Genomic DNA, 13,798 nt, shown 5'->3' with positions numbered 1-13,798 from the left:
CCTCACACTTGCCTGTATGAAATGGATGGACTAAAGCAGTCTTTTGCAGAGTAGTACTACCTTTTGGTGGTTGACATGGAATGTGATGGGTTAAAAGTTGTCAACTAAAACTAGACAAACCCTGGGGCGCCTGGCTGGCTCAGTCAGTAGAGCATGCAACTCGATCTCGGGGTTGTGAGTTTCAGTCCCACGTTGTGTGTAGAGATTACATAAAAACAAAACCTTAAAAAATAATAAAAATAATAAAACTCATTGATAATTTTGGAGCTGAAACCTTGGAATATCTGTGAACTTTTATGACCAGAAATTCCTATTTAACAGTTATCAAGGACCTGACCAAATGAAAGGTTTCATAGCTTTGGTGAGATGGATGACCAAACAGTCATGTGGATGATAATAGCTTCCATGTTAGAGTGCTTCCCTGTATACTGCCATATGCTTTATATCTCTCGAGCCTCAGTATATCCTTGTGAGGTACACAGGGCAGGGTTATAATCATCATTTTATAGATCAATGAAAATAATTAAAGAGCCCTAGAAAGGTGAGATAACTTGTTAAGAATCATTGAAGTACACAGTTGGAACTAACACTCTGATTCTGGTCTCCTTATGAAGTGCTGTTTCCAATATACTAGTACCCTGATGGAGTTTCCATGCATCCCTTACAGTACTCTGTGCCATGACAATTGACTTATAATGTGACCACAAGCTGCATTATATCTCTATGAGTGCAAAGTGAACCAATCAGACTAAAAAGACATTGACTAGGACTATACCAGAGATGAAGAACTATGAGATAGCATGAGTTTTGAGTTTTCCTCTTTTCTCTTGAATGCATCTACCACATATTCAAGTTCACCTGCATAAAAATGACAGACTACCAAAACAATCTTGAAAAAGAACAACAAAGTAGGAAGACTCACACTTAACCAATTTCAAAAAGTACTACAAAGCTACAGTAATCAAACAGTGTGGTACTGGCACACAGACATAGACCAATGAAATAGGACAGAAAGCCTAGAAATAAATCTAGAAATATATAGTCAGTTTCCAACAGGGGTGCCCAGACCATTCAGATGAGATCAGGCATATTCAGGGTGGTATGGGCATAGACTGCCAAGACCAATCAATGGGGAAAGGATTATCTTTTTTTATATATAAATTTTTTTAATGTTTATTTTTGAGAGAGAGTGTGTGTGAGAGGGTGAGGGGCAGAGAGAGAGGGAGACACAGAATCTGAAGCAGGCTCCAGGCTCTGAGGTATCAGCACAGAGCCCAGTGTAGGGTTCAAACTCACGAACTGCAAGATCATGACCTGAGCTGAAGTCAGACACTTACCTGACTGAGCCACCCAGGCATCCCAGGATTATCTTTTCAACAAATGGTGTTGGCAAAACTGGATATTCACATGCAAAAGAATGAAGTTGGACTCTTATACCATAATTGAAAAATTAGCTCAGAATGGATCAAAGACCCAAATTTAAAAGCTAAAACTAGAATACTCTTAGAAGAAAATATAGGCGAAAACCTTCATGACTTTGAATAAGAAACCGGTTTCTTAAGTATTACATCAAAAGCACAGGCAAAAAAAGAAAAAAAATAGATGAATTGGACTTCATCAAAATTAAGAACTTTTGTGCATCAGATGATACTATAAAGAGAGTGGAAAGGTAACCTACAGAATGGGAGAAAATATTTGTAAGTCAATATCTGATAAGAGATTAATATCCAGAATATACAAAGAACTCCTACAACTCAACAACAAAAGGGCAGCCCAATTCAAAAATAGGCAACTTGGATAGACATTTTACTAAAGACAATATATAACTATAACTTGCCAGTAAACACATGAAGCGATGATCAACATCATTTGCATTAGGGAAATGCAAATCAAAACCACAATGAGACACTACTTCATACACATGAGGATGACTATTATAAAAACAAAAACAAAAATAAGTGTTGGTGAGGATGTGGAAAAATTAAAACTTTGTGCATTGCTGGCAGAAATGGTGCAACCTCTGTGAAAAAAAGTTTGGCAGTTCCTTAATGCTAAACATAGAATTACCATTGACCCACCTAGTCTACTTCTGAGTATATATCTAAAAGACTTGAAAATGGGCTCAAAGAAATACTTGTACACCAATGTTCATAGCAGCATTATTCACAATAGCCAAAAGGTGGAAATAACCCAAATGTCCATTGACAGGTAAATGGATAAATAAAATGTGGTTTATCCATACAGTGGAATAGTACTCAGCCATAAAAAGATATCAAATTCTGATACATGTTGTTTGGATGAAACCTGAAAACATTTGCTAAGTAAAAGAAGCCAGACACAAAAGGACAAATATTATTTCACTCATATGAAGTACCGATAATAGGCAAATTCATAGAAACATATTAAAATAGAGGTTACTAGGAGCTAGGGGGAGGGGGAATGGGGAGTTATTGCTTAATGGGAATAGGGTCTCTGGGTTCATGAAAACGTTTTGGAAACAGATAGTTTGGAAACAGTTGCACAATATTGTGAATATACTTAATACCACTGAATTGTACACTTAAAATAGTTGGAATGGTAAATTTTTATGGTATTTATATTTTACCACTATAAAAAATATTTGAATGTAAAACAAAGTATCAACTAGATACTTTATAGAGATAGAGAAGCAGAAGTTCACAATCACTCAGAAAATAATTGAAACCTATTTGGAAAAAGGGGAACAAGTCTTGAGTGGCAGAAACCAAGAGGAGTGAGTTGGATATAACTTCATGGAGAAAGCTGTGGAATAAGAACAGGGAAAAGAGCAGATGAGAATTGAGTGTCCCTTATTTACCAGACTCCATGAGAAAGCTTTTATATGCTTTTTTCATTTAATCCTTACAGCAATCCTGTGTGGTAGGTACTGTTATTAACCTAATGTTTTGTGTAAGAAAACTGAATCTTAGGTTAATAACTTGCTCAAGGACTTGCCTAATGAGTGGTAGAGCCAGAATTTAAAATCTGGTCTGTGACCTCCAGAATTCATACTCTTATTTTGTTGATGTCAACTTTTTAGGTATAAGAACTGGAACAACAGTTTCCATCCCACAGGCTTGTTGTGGGGGTTAAAGAGCATTTTTGAAGTGGAAATTTCTGAATATACCTAAGGATGCTATGTTATTCTTTGATTGCTCTGTCCTCTGTGCTCCCAGAGGAGGCTGAGACCTCTTCTACTCTCTGAAAACAAAACAAAACAAAACAAAACAAAACAAAACAAAACGAAAGAAAGAAAGAAAGAAAGAAAGAAAAAAAAAAGAAAAGAAAAAAATGCACTCTGTAGCAGAGTGAATTGTTCACTAAAGAATGTTCTCATACCCCTCTACCATTCGTGAATTTCTCAGTGGCAAAGACTATCTTATTTTTTGTTTTTGGCAGGACTTTTTTAAAGAAGGTTCTTTTCCTTTTTTTTTTAATTTTATTTTTTAAATTTACATCCAAATTAGCATATAGTGCAGCAATGATTTCAGTAGATTCCTCAGTGCCCCTTACCCATTTAGCCCATCCCCCCTCCCACAACCTCTCCAGTAACCCTGTTTGTTCTCCATATTTAAGAGTCTCTTATCTTTTATCCCCCTCCGTGTTTTTATATTATTTTTGCTTCCCTTCCCTGATGTTCATCTGTTTTGTCTCTTAAAGTCCTCATATGGGGCACCTGGGTGGCTCAGTCGGTTAAGTGTCTGACTTTGGCTCAGGTCATGATCTCACACTCGGTGAGTTCAAGCCCCACAACAGGCTCTGTGCTGACAGCTCAGACCCTGGAGCCTGCTTTGGATTCTGTGTCTCCCTCTCTCTGTTCCTCCATGCTCACTCTCTCTGTCTCTCTCTACCTCAAAAATAAATAAACCTTAAAAAATAAAAAAAGTCCTTAAAAAAGTAAAGTCATATGGTATTTATCTTTCTCTAATTTTACTTATCATAATACCCTCTAGTTTCATCCACGTAGTTGCAAATGGCAAGATTTCATTCTTTCTGATTGCCAATACTCCATTGTATATATATATACCACATCTTCTTTATCCATTCATCCATCAATGGACATTTCAGCTCTTTCCATACTTTGGCTATTGTTGATAGTGCTGCTATAAACATTGGGGTGCAAGTGCCCCTTTGAAATAGCATACCTGTATCCCTTGGATAAATACCTACCTAGTAGTGCAATTCCTGGGTCACAGGGTAGTTCTATTTTTAATTTTTTGAGGAACCTCCATACTGTTTTCCAGAGTGGCTGCACCAGTTTGCATTCCCACCAACAATGCAAAAGAGATCCTCTTTCTCCGCATCCTCACCATCTGTTGTTGCCTGAGTTGTTAATGTTAGCCATTCTGACAGGTGTGAGGTGGTATCTCATTGTGGTTTTGATTTGTATTTCCCTGACGATGAGTGATGTTGAGCATTTTTTCATGTGTCAATTGGCCATCTTCTTCTGATGTCTTCTTTGGAGAAGTGTCTATTCATGTCTTTTGCCCATCTCTTCACTGGATTATTTGTTTTTTTGGGTGTTGAGTTTGGGAAGTTCTTTATAGATTTTGGATACTAACCCTTTATCTGATATGTAGTTTGCAAATATCTTCTCCCATTCTGTTGGTTGCCTTATAGTTTTGTTGATTGTTTCCTTCGCTGTGCAGAAGCTGTTTATTTTGATGAGGTCCCAATTGTTCATTTTTGTTTTGTTTCCCTTGCCTTCAGAGACATGTTGAGCAAGTAGTTGCTGCGGCATTTTTTTTTTTAATGTTTCAAGTTTTATTTAAATTTCAGTTAATTAATATATAGTGTAATATTAATTCAGGAGTAGAATTTACTGATTCAACACTTACCTACAACACCCAATGCTCATCACAACAAGTGCCTTGTTTAATACCCATCACCCATCTAGCCTATCCCCCACCCGTGTCCCCTCCAGCAACTCTCAGCTTGCTCTCTATAATTAAATTAAAGAGTCTTTTTATGGTTTGCTTTCCTTTCTCTTTTTTTTTCTTTCCCCTCTGTTCATTTGTTTTGTTTCCTAAATTCCACATATGAGTGATATCCTATTAGTCTTTGACTGACTTATTTCACTTAGCATAATACACTCTAGCTACATCCATGTCATTGCAAATGACAAAATTTTATTCTTTCTGATGGCTGAGTAATATTCCATTGTATATATATACCACCACTTTTTTTTATATGAAATTTATTGACAAATTAGTTTCCATACAACACCCAGTGCTCATCCCAAAAGGTGCCCTCCTCAATACCCATCACCCACCCTCTCCTCCCTCCCATCCCCCATCAACCCTCAGTTTGTTCTCAGTTTTTAAGAGTCTCTTATGCTTTGGCTCTCTCCCACTCTAACCTCTTTTTTTTTTTCCTTCCCCTCCCCCATGGGTTCCTGTTAATTTCTCAGGGTCCACATAAGAGTGAAACCATATGGTATCTGTCTTTCTCTGTATGGCTTATTTCACTTAGCATCACACTCTCCAGTTCCATCCACGTTGCTACAAAAGGCCATATTTCATTTTTTCTCATTGCCACGTAATATTCCATTGTGTATATAAACCACAATTTCTTTATCCATTCATCAGTTGATGGACATTTAGGCTCTTTCCATAATTTGGCTATTGTTGAGAGTGCTGCTATGAACATTGGGGTACAAGTGGCCCTATGCATCAGTACTCCTGTATCCCTTGGATAAATTCCTAGCAGTGCTATTGCTGGGTCATAGGGTAGGTCTATTTTTAATTTTCTGAGGAACCTCCACACTGCTTTCCAGAGCGGCTGCACCAATTTGCATTCCCACCAACAGTGCAAGAGGGTTCCCGTTTCTCCACATCCTCTCCAGCATCTAGAGTCTCGTGATTTGTTCATTTTGGCCACTCTGACTGGCGTGAGGTGATACCTGAGTGTGGTTTTGATTTGTATTTCCCTGATAAGGAGCGACGCTGAACATCTTTTCATGTGCCTGTTGGCCATCCGGATGTCTTCTTTAGAGAAGTGTCTATTCATGTTTTCTGCCCATTTCTTCACTGGGTTATTTGTTTTTCGGGTGTGGAGTTTGGTGAGCTCTTTATAGATTTTGGATACTAGCCCTTTGTCCGATATGTCATTTGCGAATATCTTTTCCCATTCCGTTGGTTGCCTTTTAGTTTTGTTGGTTGTTTCCTTTGCTGTGCAGAAGCTTTTGATCTTCATAAGGTCCCAGTAATTCACTTTTGCTTTTAATTCCCTTGCCTTTGGGGATGTGTCGAGTAAGAGATTGCTACGGCTGAGGTCAGAGAGGTCTTTTCCTGCTTTCTCCTTTAAGGTTTTGATGGTTTCCTGTCTCACATTTAGGTCCTTTATCCATTTGGAGTTTCTTTTTGTGAATGGTGTGAGAAAGTGGTCTAGTTTCAACCTTCTGCATGTTGCTGTCCAGTTCTCCCAGCACCATTTGTTAAAGAGGCTGTCTTTTTTCCATTGGATGTTCTTTCCTGCTTTGTCAAAGATGAGTTGGCCATACGTTTGTGGGTCTAGTTCTGGGGTTTCTATTCTATTCCATTGGTCTATGTGTCTGTTTCTGTGCCAATACCATGCTGTCTTGATGATGACAGCTTTGTAGTAGAGGCTAAAGTCTGGGATTGTGATGCCTCCTGCTTTGGTCTTCTTCTTCAAAATTCCTTTGGCTATTCGGGGCCTTTTGTGGTTCCATATGAATTTTAGGATTGCTCGTTCTAGTTTCGAGAAGAATGCTGGTGCAATTTTGATTGGGATTGCATTGAATGTGTAGATAGCTTTGGGTAGTATTGACATTTTGACAATATTTATTTTTCCAATCCATGAGCAAGGAATGTCTTTCCATTTCTTTAAATCTTCTTCAATTTCCTTCATAAGCTTTCTATAGTTTTCAGCATACAGATCCTTTACATCTTTGGTTAGATTTATTCCTAGGTATTTTATGCTTCTTGGTGCAATTGTGAATGGGATCAGTTTCTTTATTTGTCTTTCTGTTGCTTCATTGTTAGTGTATAAGAATGCAACTGATTTCTGTACATTGATTTTGTATCCTGCAACTTTGCTGAATTCATGTATCAGTTCTAGTAGACTTTTGGTGGAGTCTATCGGATTTTCCATGTATAATATCATGTCATCTGCAAAAAGCGAAAGCTTGACTTCGTCTTTGCCAATTTTGATGCCTTTGATTTCCTTTTGTTGTCTGATTGCTGATGCTAGAACTTCCAGCACTATGTTAAACAGCAGCGGTGAGAGTGGGCATCCTTGTCGTGTTCCTGATCTCAGGGAAAAAGCTCTCAGTTTTTCCCCGTTGAGGATGATGTTAGCTGTGGGCTTTTCATAAATGGCTTTTATGATCTTTAAGTATGTTCCTTCTATCCCGACTTTCTCAAGGGTTTTTATTAAGAAAGGGTGCTGGATTTTGTCAAAGGCCTATTCTGCATCGATTGACAGGATCATATGGTTCTTCTCTTTTTTTTTGTTAATGTGATGTATCACGTTGATTGATTTGCGAATGTTGAACCAGCCCTGCATCCCAGGAATGAATCCCACTTGATCATGGTGAATAATTCTTTTTATATGCCGTTGAATTCGATTTGCTAGTATCTTATTGAGAATTTTTGCATCCATATTCATCAGGGATATTGGCCTGTAGTTCTCTTTTTTTACTGGGTCTCTGTCTGCTTTAGGAATCAAAGTAATACTGGCTTCATAGAATGAGTCTGGAAGTTTTCCTTCCCTTTCTATTTCTTGGAATAGCTTGAGAAGGATAGGTATTATCTCTGCTTTAAACGTCTGGTAGAACTCCCCTGGGAAGCCATCTGGTCCTGGACTCTTATTTGTTGGGAGATTTTTGATAACCGATTCAATTTCTTCGCTGGTTATGGGTCTGTTCAAGCTTTCTATTTCCTCCTGATTGAGTTTTGGAAGAGTGTGGGTGTTCAGGAATTTGTCCATTTCTTCCAGGTTGTCCAATTTGTTGGCATATAATTTTTCATAGTATTCCCTGATAATTGTTTGTATCTCTGAGGGATTGGTTGTAATAATTCCATTTTCATTCATGATTTTATCTATTTGGGTCATTTCCCTTTTCTTTTTGAGAAGCCTGACTAGAGGTTTGTCAATTTTGTTTATTTTTTCAAAAAACCAACTCTTGGTTTCGTTGATCTGCTCTACAGTTTTTTTGGATTCTATATTGTTTATTTCTGCTCTGATCTTTATTATTTCTCTTCTTCTGCTGGGTTTAGGCTGCCTTTGCTGTTCTGCTTCTAGTTCCTTTAGGTGTGCTGTTAGATTTTGTATTTGGGATTTTTCTTGTTTCTTGAGATAGGCCTGGATTGCAATGTATTTTCCTCTCAGGACTGCCTTCGCTGCGTCCCAAAGCGTTTGGATTGTTGTATTTTCATTTTCGTTTGTTTCCACATATTTTTAAATTTCTTCTCTAATTGCCTGGTTGACCCACTCATTCGTTAGTAGGGTGTTCTTTAACCTCCATGCTTTTGGAGGTTTTCCAGACTTTTTTCTGTGGTTGATTTCAAGCTTCATAGCATTGTGGTCTGAAAGTATGCATGGTATAATTTCAATTCTTGTAAACTTATGAAGGGCTGTTTTGTGACCCAGTATATGATCTATCTTGGAGAAGGTTCCACGTGCACTTGAGAAGAAAGTATATTCTGTTGCTTTGGGATGCAGCGTTCTAAATATATCTGTCAAGTCCATCTGATCCAATGTCTCATTCAGGGCCCTTGTTTCTTTATTGACCGTGTGTCTAGATGATCTGTCCATTTCTGTAAGTGGGGTGTTAAAGTCCCCTGCAATTACCACATTCTTATCAATAAGGTTGCTTATGTTTATGAGTAATTGTTTTATATATTTGGGGGCTCCGGTATTCGGTGCATAGACATTTATAATTGTTAGCTCTTCCTGATGGATAGACCCTGTAACTGTTATATAATGTCCTTCTTCATCTCTTGTTACAGCCTTTAATTTAAAGTCTAGTTTGTCTGATATAAGTATGGCTACTCCAGCTTTCTTTTGGCTTCCAGTCGCATGATAAATAGTTCTCCATCCCCTCACTCTCAATCTAAAGGTGTCCTCAGGTCTAAAATGAGTCTCTTGTAGACAGCAAATAGATGGGTCTTGTTTTTTTATCCATTCTGATACCCTATGTCTTTTGGTTGGTGCATTTAATCCATTTACATTCAGTGTTATTATAGAAAGATACGGGTTGAGAGTCATTGTGATGTCTGTATGTTTTATGCTTGTAGTGATGTCTCTGGGACTTTGTCTCACAGGGTCCCCCTTAGGATCTCTTGTAGGGCTGGTTTAGTGGTGACAAATTTCTTCAGTTTTTGTTTGTTTGGGAAAACCTTTATCTCTCCTTCTATTCTAAATGACAGACTTGCTGGGTAAAGGATTCTCGGCTGCATATTTTTTCTGTCTAGCACCCTGAAAATCTCCTGCCAATTCTTTCTGGCCTGCCAAGTTTCAAAAGAGAGATCAGTCACGAGTCTTATAGGTCTCCCTTTATATGTGAGGGCACGTTTACCCCTTGCTGCTTTCAGAATTTTCTCTTTATCCTTGTATTTTGCCAGTTTCACTATGATATGTCGTGCAGAAGATCGATTCAAGTTACGTCTGAAGGGAGTTCTCTGTGCCTCTTGGATTTCAATGCCTTTTTCCTTCCCCAGTTCAGGGAAGTTCTCAGCTATGATTTCTTCAAGTAGCCCTTCAGCACCTTTCCCTCTCTCTTCCTCCTCTGGGATACCAATTATGCGTATATTATTTCTTTTTAGTGTATCACTTAGTTCTCTAATTTTCCCCTCATACTCCTGGATTTTTTTATCTCTCTTTTTCTCAGCTTCCTCTTTTTCCATAACTTTATCCTCTAGTTCACCTATTCTCTCCTCTGCCTCTTCAAGCCGAGCTGTGGTGGTTTCCATTTTGTTATGCATTTCGTTTAAAGCGTTTTTCAGCTCCTCGTGACTGTTCCTTAGTCCCTTGATCTCTGTAGCAAGAGATTCTCTGCTGTCCTGTATACTGTTTTCAAGCCCAGCGATTAATTTTATGACTATTATTCTAAATTCACTTTCTGTTATATTATTTAAATCCTTTTTGATCAGCTCATTAGCTGTTGTTATTTCCTGGAGATTCTTCTGAGGGGAATTCTTCCGCTTGGTCATTTTGGGTAGTCCCTGGCGTGGTGAGGACCTGCAGGGCCCTTCCCTTGTGTTGTGGTGTATAACTGGAGTTGGTGGGCGGGGCCGCAGTCAGACCTGATGTCTGCCCCCAGCCCACCGCTGGGGCCACAGTCAGACTGGTGTGTGCCTTCTCTTCCCCTCTCCTAGGGGCGGGATTCACCTTGGGGTGGTGTGGCCCGTCTGGGCTACTTGCACACTGCCAGGCTTGTGATGCTGGGGATCTAGCGTATTAGCTGGGGTGGGTAGGCAAGGTGCACGGGGGCAGGAGGGGCAGGCTTAGCTCGCTTCTCCTTAGGTGATCCTCTTCAGGAGGGGCCCTGTGGCAGCGGGAGGGAGTCAGATCCGCTGCCGGAGGTTTGGCTCCACAGAAGCACAGAGTTGGGTGTTTGCGCGGAGCGAGCAAGTTCCCTGGCAGGAACTGGTTCTCTTTGGGATTTTGGCTGGGGGATGGGCGGGGGAGATGGCGCTGGCGAGCGCCTTTGTTCCCCACCAAGCTGAGCTCTGTCGTCAGGGGGCTCAGCAGCTCTCCCTCCCTTTGTCCTCCAGCCTTCCCGCTTTCCGAGCAGAGCTGTTAACTTATGTCCTCCCAGACGCTAAGTCGCGCTTGTTGTGGGAACACAGTCCGTCAGGCCCCTCCGTTTTTGCCAGCCAGACTCGCTCTGCTTGGCCGGTGAGCCGCCCCTCCGCCCCGGCTCCCTCCCGCCAGTCCGTGGAGCGCGCACCACCTCGCAGCCCTTCCTACCCTCTTCCGTGGGCCTCTCGTCTGCGTTTGGCTCTGGCGACTCCGTTCTGCTAATCCTCTGGCGGTTTTCTGGGTTATTTAGGCAGGTGTAGGTGGAATCTAAGTGATCAGCAGGACGCACGGTGAGCCCAGCGTCCTCCTAAGCCGCCATCTTGCCGCTTCCCACCACTTTTTTTTTTAATACCACCTGTTCTTTATCCATTCATCAGTCAATGAACATTTGGGCTCTTTTCATAATTTGGCTATTGTTGATAATGTTGCTATAAGCATTGGGGTGCATGTGCCCTTTGAATAAATATTTTTTGTATCCTTTGGATAAATACCTAATAGTGCAATTGTTGGGTCATAGGGTAGTTCTTCTTTTTTTAAGTTTATTTACTTATTTTGTGTGTGGGGAGAGTGAGCGGAGAGGGGCAGAGAGAGGGGGAGAGAGAATCCTATGTAGGCTCTGTACCATCAGTGCAGAACCCATCATAAGGCTTGATCCCACAAACCCTGAGATCATGACCTGAGCCAAATCAAGAGTTGGATGCTCAGCAGACTGAGCCACCCAGGCGCCCTGGGTCATAGGATATGGTAGCTCTATTTTTAACTTTTTGGGAACCTTCATGTTCTCCAGAGTGGCTGCACGAGTTTGCATTCCCACCAAAAGTGTAAAAGCATTCCCCTTTCTCCACATCCTTGCTAACACCCATTGTTTCCTGTGTTAATTTTAGCTCGTCTGACAGGTGTGGGGTGATATCTCATTTTAGTTTGATTTATATTTCCCTGATGATGAGTGATGTTGAGCATCTTTTCATGTGTTCGTTAGCAATCTGGCTGTCTTCTCTGGAAAAGTGTCGATTCATGTCTTCTGCCCATCTCTTCACTGGATTATTTGTTTTTTTGGGTGTTGAGTTTGATAAGTTTTTATAGATTTTGGACACTAAGCCTTTATCTGATATGTCATTTGCAAATATCTTGTCCCATTCGGTTGGTTGCCTTTTAGTTTTGTTGATTGTTTCCTTTGCTGTGCAGAAGCTTTTTATCTTGATGAAGCCCCAAAAGTTCATTTTTGCTTTTGTTTCCCTTGCCTCCGGAGATAGTCTAGTAAGAAGTTGCTATGGCCAAAAGTCAAAGAGGCTGCTGCCTATGTTCTCCTCTAGGATTTTGATGGTTTCCTGTCTCATATTTAGGCCTTTCATCTGTTTTGAATTTATTTTTGTATATGGTGTAAGAAAGTGGTCCAGTTTCATTCTTTTACAGGTTGTCATCCAGTTTTCCCAATAGCATTTGTTGAAGAGATTGTCTTTTTTCCACTGGATATTCTTTACTGCTTTGTCGAAAAGTAGTTGACCATGTAGTTGTGAGTCCACTTCTATATTTTCTATTCTGTTCTATTGATCTATGTGTCTCTTTTTGTGCCAGTACCATACTTTCTTAATGACTGCAGTCTTGTAATATAGCTTGAAGTCTGGAATTGTGATGACTCAAGCTTTGCTTTTCTTTTTCAGGATTGCTTTCACTATTTGAGGTCTTTTGAGGTTCCATACAAATTTTAGGATTGTTGGTTCTAGCTCTGTGAAAAATGCTGGCAGTATTTTGATAGAGATTGCATTAAATGTCTGGATTGCTTTGTATAGACATTTTAACAGTGTTTGTTCTTCCGATCCATGAGCACGGAATGTCTTTCCATTTTTTAAACAAAATTTTCATTTATTTATTTTGAGAGAGAGAGAGAGAGCAAGTGAGCAAGTGGGGGAGAGGTGCAGAAAGAGAGAGAGGGAGAAAGAGAATCCCAAGCTGACTCAGTGCTGTCAACGTGAGCCTGATATGGGACTCCGTCCACGAACCACAAGATCATGACCCAAACCAAAATCAAGAGTCTGACACTCTACCGATTGTGCCATCCAGGAGCCCCTGTTTTTCCATTTCTTTGTGTCATCTGCAGTTTCTATCATAAGTGTTCTCTAGTTTTCAGAGTACAGATCTTTTACCTCTTTGGTTAGGTTTATTCCTAGGTATCTTATGGTTTTGGTGCAATTGTAAATGGGATCAATTCCTTTATTTCTTTTTTTGCTGCTTCATTTTTGGTGTATGGAAGTGCAACAGATTTCTCTACATTGATTTTGTATCCTGTAGCTTTAATGAATTCATTTGTCAGTTCTAATAATTTTTTGATGGATTCTTTCGGGTTTTCTTCGTAGAGTATCATGTCATCTGCAAATAATGAAAGTTTGACTTCTTCCTTGCCAATTTGGATGCCTTTTGATTTTTGTTGTTGTTGTTGTTGTTGTTGTCTGCTGAGGATAAGACTTCCAGTACTATGTTAAATAACAATGGTGAGAGAGGACATTCTTGTCTTGTTCCTCACTGTAGGGGAAAAGCTCTCAGTTTTCCCCTATTGAGGAGGATATTAGCTGTAGGTCTTTCACATATGGCCTTTATGATGTTGAGGTATTTTCCCTCTATCCCTACTTTGTTGAGGGTTTTTATCAAGAGTAGATGCTATGCTTTGTCAAATGCTTTCTGTATCTATTAAGAGGATCATATGGTTCTTATCCTTTATTTCATTAATGTGTTGTATCATGTTGATTGATTTGTGCATATTGAACTGCACTTGCAGCCCAGAAATAAATTCCACTTGATCATGGTGAATAGTTCCTTTAAAGTACTGTTTGATTCGATTTGCTAGTATTTTGTTAAGAACTTTTTCATCCATGTTCATCAGAGATATTGGTCTGTATTTCTCCTTTTTAGTGGTGTCTTTGGGTTTAGAATCAAAGTAATGCTGACTTCATAGACTGAGTTTGGAAGCTTTCCTTCCATTTCTATTTTTTGGAACAGTTTGAGAAGAATAGGTGTT

This window comes from Felis catus, chromosome B1 (genome assembly GCF_018350175.1).
Source record: "Felis catus isolate Fca126 chromosome B1, F.catus_Fca126_mat1.0, whole genome shotgun sequence".
Taxonomy (NCBI): Eukaryota; Metazoa; Chordata; class Mammalia; order Carnivora; family Felidae; genus Felis; species Felis catus.
Note: the sequence above shows the minus strand (reverse complement) of the source record.